Below are 7,959 nucleotides of genomic sequence, written 5' to 3' on the forward strand. Positions count from 1 at the left end.
GGAGGGGCTGTTGCTTCAGTGAATTCAATTTTTTCAGGGTATTAAAAACTGAGAAAGTAAAACAGATGACAGGCACTGAGGGTGGAATTCTATCTCCAGAGGAGTTTAATGGGGCTTTGTGCCACTGTCTTCATGCAGGCCAGGATTTTAACCCTGCTTCAGGGAACAGGGCAGAAAAATGCTACACAAAATTTAAACACTTCTTTTGTAAGGCTGAGTTTGGTAGTAAAATTCAAATGATGATACTGACTTCTCCTGAAAACACTTCTGACATAGAAAAAGTTTTTTGATCCTCTGTCTTATCCTCAGAGAAGAAAATGAGGAGAAACGTAGAAGACTTTTGCATTTAATTTCAACTCACATATAATTTCATTTTTCTGAATATTTTACCTTGATCTCAGTGGTATGCTTTGCATATTAAGATATAGGCAGTCTTAATACTGCCAGATGTGGGGAAGAAGGGAAATTAAGAAAGAAAAAGGTCAACAAATAAACCAGGCGAAGCCATGTGGCAATGGATCAAAAAATCCAAAGCAAAGAACAGCAAATAAGTATGGGAGCAAAGGAGAAAGTCATCAAAGAGGGCAGTAGAGGATGGAAAGAGAAATAAGCAGAGGAAGGAAGGCATTATCTAAAGCAGAAGTGCAATGGAGGCAAAAAAAAAATTAAAACAGAAAGACACCACAGAAATTGAAAACAAAGCAAACAGATGAATGATGAAAATGGCATATGGAGAAGAATAGGGGAAGCAAAGGAGCTGAAGCAGGGAAAAAGAACAGAAGGACACCACTTCTCTGGGAATACATTTAGCTGCCATCAGGAGGTGACTGCCCTTAGAGGACTAAATTCCCTTAAGGGAATTAAGGGAAAAGAGCCCCACACTGCCCCAGCCCCACAGAGCACCACAGCTCCTGAGGAGCAGCAGTACAAGCTGCCCTTCAATGCTCTTAACCTCTCTCTGGGCTGGCAGGGTTTCTCTCTTCTGTGCTTTTCTCCAACATTTTTGCCAACCTCACTTCACCTCCTGAGCTGTCTCCTTCTTGCTTCTCCCTCTGCGCCTTTTTCCCTGGATATTTTGCACCTTGATTCAAAAGAACAACTGTAATAAGTGTTTGTTTCCATCCAGCAGTGACTGAATGAAGGATGGCAGCATATCCACAGAAACTACAGAACCATTCTGAGGGAAGGAAAGTGCATCAAGAAGAAAAAAAAAAACCACGAACAAAAAAAGCTCAGTGCAATTCAATGTTTTGAAGGAAGTTCAGTGAGCTGCTTCTGCACAGCAGGCCCTTAGCAAGAACTCTTCCTGGTCCATTTTTGGCTGTAAAGAAAGGAAAGCAAAGCAGATTTGGAGTAGCAATGGAGCACTTCAAGAATTCATGCTGTAGTGGATTCATGGTGAATGCAATGCTTTAAATGTCATTTATTGGAGTTCCTGATTAGCAGCCATCCTGTAAAACCAGGGCCAAGACCATGACCCTTGGTTTGGGATTTTGGGCTGAGCAATGCTCTATCAGTTGATGCACTGTGCTAATGCAGCTTTAACTTTCACACTGGGTTTGGTTCATAACAGGTGGATTTGAGGGGCAGGAGTGGAGCTAATTAAGACTTTTTTTCCTTCTTGAATGAAGCCCTGATTGGGGTGGCTCATGCTGGGACTCTGCACAACATGGGTAATGCTCTCTGTTTCAGTGACATCTGTTACAGATGAAATTGATGTCTCCCCACGGGAAAGCAACTTTATAAATAGAATAAAGTCTGTTTCTCTCACTGGGCAGAGCTCTGGAAGGACAGGAAGAATCAGCTTAGTCATGGGCAGAACTAGCACCATTCTCATGGTGAGTGCTCCTGGATGGAGATAACTTCACATTTTTCAGCTCATCTCTGTTATCTGATTAAATTTTTAATCTTTCAAACCCAAAAGCTTTGTTAGAGTATAGAACTTGCTAGACTACTTATTCCACCACAAAAGTTCTTAAGTTCTATGAGGGCTTTCCTAGTCAAAAAACCAAACCAACCAATCAAAAATGTAACAAACAAGCAAAATGTAAATACCCCACAAACCAACCAAACAAAAATGTAACAAACAAAATCCAACCCAAGGAAAAAAAGCACCCCAGATGATGATTACATTGAGGCAGAGTGTGAATCAGCAATGCATTGTATTATCCTGGGAGACTTTAAAAAGAGCAAACAAGGAAACAAAAGCATGTAGAAAAATACTTTAGAGTACTTTCACATGAATCAAGCATTTCCCCAAAAAGGAAACCAGAAAAGGACTGCAGTCCTGACCGTGGAAGTGAGGATTAAACAGGGGAAAATTTGGGCAAGTGAAAAATTACAAGCATGATGTGTAAAATATTCTGACAGCTGGACAAAAAGGAAGCTCCACTGCTCCAAGTCCAAGGAGAGAGTCCAGCTGTGCAAGAAGAGCTTTTCCAATTGCCTGGCAGGGATGAGGCAGTGACCAGCTTTCCCCACAAAGGAGGTGGAAATGCAGCATCCACCCACACTCATTTCTCCTTGTGCTACTGGAGTTGCCCAGCTGGCCCACACGTGGCCCCTGAGCTGAACACTTATCACACTGTAAGCTCTGGAAATATTGCAGTTTTCCAGTTAAAACATTCCAGGCAAGCATCAAAGCAATGGACAAAGGGAACTGCTAAGCATGAAAAGCAATCATTGCTAAAAACATAACTTAGAGCAGAGGAGGGGATAGGCTTTAAACATCAGGGATTACAGACTTTAAATTCAAGTAAAAAAGGACATTAATAACTATCATCTTTACACTCCATGATTTCTACATACAATTCAAAGGACATCTCCTCAGTGTATGCTGTGCCAATCAAACTTACTGTGGACTGCTATCAGTGCTCCTCAGAAAAAGCCATGGACATGCAGGAGCAGCAGGCAAAATTCTGCCTTCTCTGCCAGGTTTCCCTGACCATGAGCAAGTTTCTGTTTGCACACCCACATTTCAAATTTACCACTTGCCAGGCCTGGACAAGCATGCAAGCCACACACTGAGATGTGTGCTCTGCAAAGTGAAAACTACTGGGGGAGTGCAATTCTTTTCTGCCTGAGAAAAGCCTCACTGATGTCTACAATGCATAGAGGATAGATCTGGCTTTTTAAAATTCTGGTTAAAACAAACAAACAAACAAACAAACAAAAAAAACACCCAAACCATGAACGCTTTGGAATCCACTGTCAATTCAGTAATAATGGTTTAAACTTTTTAAAAAGTTGTCATGAGAGATATAAGAGGAAGGAAAATGTTCACAGCCCAGTTCTCTTGCACCAATCAGATGCCTGAAACAGGCTTTCTGTTGCAGAAATAATCATCAAAAGAGGCTACAACTTCAGCAAAGCACATTAGGGCACTCTCCCTTCTCTGCCAGGCTCCCCTGACCATGAGGAAGTTTCTTCTTGCACATCCACATTTCAAATTTACCACTTGCCAAACCTGGACAAGCATGCAAGCCACACACTGAGATGTGTGCTCTGCAAAGTGAAAACTACTGTGGCAGTGCAATTCTTTTCTGCCTGAGAAAAGCCTCACTGATGTCTAACAAATGTGTTTGAACACACACACTTAAAATGCACATAGGTTAGATCTGGCTTTTTAAAAATCTGGTTAAAAAAAATCCAACAAAACCATTTGGAATCCACTGTCAATTCAGTAATAATGGTTTAAACTTTTTAAAAAGTTGTCATGAGAGATATAAGAGGAAGCAAAGTGTTCACAGCCCAGTTCTCCAGCACCAAGCAGATGCCTGAAACAGGCTTTTTGTGGCAGAAATAATCATCAGTGCTTAACAAACAAAGAGGCTACAAGGTCAGCAAAGCACTTCGGGGCACTCCATCCCTGCAGAGAGCACTGAGGTCAACAGCTTGGACACTTTCCTAAAAGTATGAATATTCCTCAGCTCTTCTGCTGAATAGGGATGAGCTGGTCCCCCATCCAGCAATCCATTACAGTGACAAAGTGGCTCTTAGTATGCCCAGCAACATGTGTGACAGCAGCAAGTGTTGAGCAGCAGCCAAATTCTGTCTGGGAGAGATAAAATCAGATCCAGGAGGCTAATAAGATAAGGATCAGTGCTCTGTGTACATCCATCCATTCATCAGAGCACTGATTTGAGTACAGGGAAAAAAAAAAAAAAGGTTATAAGGAAAAAGGAAAGGATGGGATGGGGGGAATAATCCTCCTGAAATGTTATTTATGTTTCAGAAATTTTGTGAGAACATTGAGTACGTGCTGACATTGTCAGTAATGTTTTTCTCAGGAAGAAGCTGTGTAAAATTCAAGTTATTTACTGCCTTTCACTCAAGCCCCATTCTGCAGCAGAGTGCTTCCACAAGAGCTGCAAGTTTATAATTGTAAATAAGACATTCTCTGTCACATATTGTACACGTCCCCATTTTTTCACTGTAAATTCCTTAAGGCAGAGACCATTATTAATGCTAAATACATTAAAATTCAAGTCGAATAGCAGAGAGGAAAATAAGCAACAAGTTAATTAAACTTGCAATAAACACTTCATTGGAAAATGTTGCTAACACCCCCAAGGAAGATCTGGAGTGTGGAAGAACAAAATGAAATTGATCAAATGGGCAAAGAAAGTTTGCATCTTAAAAATTATACTCTGTCTTCAATATATAAGTATGAAATTAAGTGTTTGCTGGGAAAAAATATTTTCAGGAGACTTGGTCTGGTTTTACCTGTTTGACAAGTTGACCCACGCATTTAGGATGGGAATTAAAGAGTCCTTTGCACATGCAGAAATAACCTAGAAATTCACTTTTGTGAGTGGAATACAGGCTGATAAACGATTACAAGTGCCTGTTTCCACTAAAATACAAAACAACTTTTTCTTACAATTGTACCTTATTAAATATCCTGTGAAGAAAAAGTCTGCATTACCAGGGGAAGAATCATGGTAAAGGAAAGAGTCTGTCCTGTGGGTCTGACTCAAAATACACCTTCAGAGCTGGTTTTCATAACTGGAAATTTTAAATGAAATATATCTGACTATATATCTATATATCTGACTATATATAACTGACAAATATCCCTGTGTCAGTTAAATTCTGTACATGCTTCAGGCAGGGTTTGAAAATCTGTCCATCAGGATGCCCACAGACCTCCAGCTTCTAGAGATGAAATCAGTATACACCTCGAATTACTGCTGGCACTATTAAAAGCAGGAGACAAGCTCAGGGATAACTGTGGCATGAACATTCTCCTGCAAACAGTCAGCATGAAAACTTCGAATCTTACAGTTGTGGAGCCTTAGCTAATTAGTTGTGTCTAACTCATTATACAGAGATAGCAACTTTCTTTAAAAAAAATAATCAGGAATTTCTATTCCTTTGTTACTCTCAGTAAAGCTGGAAAAGGAATTCAGGGTTTTCAGTTTGCAAGAGTACAAATTGGCTTTGCCCTCAGAAGAAAATAAAGTATATTTTAGGAAAATACCAAGAAGGTCCTTTGAAGTAAATTCCTTTACATGTTAAATAATGAAAAGATGGTATAAAAATCTTTTATACCATCTTTTTTTTTTAATGTTTCTTACTTAGCAGAAATTTAGCATTTATTCAAAAAAAAAAAAAAAGCCAGGCCAAGAGCTGGAGGGTTTTCAATCCACTGAGGAGGTGTGGTATGGATAATATGCTCATTATTATTGACCATATATCAACACTTCCTTAATATTGATAAAACAAACTCTGCCAGTGCTGAGGAGAATCTCTTTTTTGAGATATGTGTTATTTCTATCCTTCCAGTCCTTGTCACCTCTCCACTGAGATGCCATTTCCAACACACCCCTAATATTCCAGACTTCAACAGATCACTGGAAAGGACTCAGACTTCTGACTCATTTTACTTAGGCCTCCTGTCAGCAAAGTGATATATTCCTTTCTGCCCTTCAGAGAAAGGAAAATCCCATAAGGGAAAAGGGGTGGAATCCTAAAACCACCTCAGCATTGCCACCCAGTAGTATCAGACAGAGCCTCAAGAGATCAGGGCTCAGCTGCTGAATCTACTCTGAACTTGAGTCACTTTCTCTGGGCTTAAATCCCTCCATTCCTTTATTCCTGGAGAAGTCTCTAAGCGCATTCCTCCAAGAAAACATGCAAGGAAAGAGCTTTGTAATTTCTTTTTTGATACTCACAGGGGTACACAAGGCAGACAATCTAACAATCAAAACCCAGGAACTTCTGTATCGGTGAGAAGCTCTTTTGCTCTTCAGGTGCAGATTTTACTTTCCCAGATGAGGACAGTATCTATTTCTTCATGCAGTAGCAGTGATTTTCTTGTCCTGTGCTTCTCATTGACACCAGTAGTTCTTTATGGCCTTCTGAACAAATAAGAGCGTTCCATTAAAGACTGCACCACTGTGGAATATCCTTACATTAACAGCTGAAAAAACTTGAGGAAATCAGTACATCTCTATGCCTTTTCAATAGCAGCTAAAAGGCAAAGTCCAAGCAGCTCCTAGATCATGTCCCTATTTCACTTCTATCCAGTTCTTTCTCATGCCAAGCAACTTCAAGTTCTCAGTTTTAGTTTGATTTTCCATCACTTCCATTTTCCTCTGAAGGCCCAGAGTATGCTTTCTGATGCTACAGATAAATGCCCAGCCCTTTCTGCCTTCCCATTTAGACAACTGTAATTCTGATTCAGAGCTTGCAATTCCTTTCCAAAGGTTGATATTTGATCCTCCAACTTTACAAGATGTTCCTGTGCCTGATATTTCACATTAATCCCACCTCCTAATTCTCTAATCATCACAAATGCCACTTGAGATGGAAGCTCAGAAGATAAATTCACTGCTAACATTGCTCCTGGCTTGTGAGTCATCACAAGTTAGGGACTGAGAAACTGTAATTGAAAAATGCTTCTCTGCAACTTCTTCCCCTGAAACATTTCACCTGATCAACAAATGATGCTCAGGGGACTTCTGTCTTCTCAACATCATCCCACATGCCAGAGATAAAATATTATTGAATCAAAAAGCTCAGGTAAACCCTAATTAAAAAAAAAAAAAAAGGAAGAAAAAAACCAAGCATATAAATTCCTAGGAAAGAAAACTCACATTTCTCAAGCTATCAGAGTTTAATTCTTATTATTACAACATTCTGCAATGGCACCTTGATGTCTCACCTGAGATTCGGACCTCATTCTGACATGTGCTGCATGAAAACGTGGTGAAAAACAGTCCTTTCCCTTCTGTGTTTAAAATCCATATAAACCCAACTCAAAGTACTCAAAGGCATTTATACCTCACATTCCTGCTCTGAAACCTGCTTATTTCTGCCGTACAGCTGAGGAAATTGTGGATGTCTCTCCTGACCTCCCCTTTTACCAGGAGTCGGGAAGGAAACTAACATCAAAAGGAGGTTCAAAAAGCACAACTCAGGGTCAAGGTGGAGGTTGAAACAAGGACCTCAGTAATTCCATAAAAAACACTCCACTGTCCATTTTCCACATGGACTCTGCTGCCTTTGCTCAGGACAAGTAAGGCTGATGTTGGCCAGTGAAAACTCATTTATGTGGGGCTGTTAATGCACTACTGAGCAGTGGGGTAAAAGAAGAATCTGCCCAGCCTGTGTTGTCAAACAGCTCTTGTTCTGAGCCTTATCTTTCTCTGTTGTCCTCAGCCCTGATAGTCATTCAAACTTTTGATAAAATACCAGCACTGAGACATGAGTGATTTGTCATCTTTATACCTTGTAAATGCAGCATAAAAATAAGTTAGACTGATTGAGATTACACTGTTGAGCCAAAACAAAATAGGGATCAAATCCAAACTGACAGCTACATCAATTTTATTAGTTTGAAAAGAAAAATTTACAAAAAAACTCTAATCCAAAAACCAATAAAGCACTTTGCCAAATATGATGTTATCTGAGACTCGTCATATTAAAAAAAGTTCTATTAAATCTCCCACTTTC

This window comes from Agelaius phoeniceus, chromosome 5, assembly GCF_051311805.1.
Source record: "Agelaius phoeniceus isolate bAgePho1 chromosome 5, bAgePho1.hap1, whole genome shotgun sequence".
Taxonomy (NCBI): Eukaryota; Metazoa; Chordata; class Aves; order Passeriformes; family Icteridae; genus Agelaius; species Agelaius phoeniceus.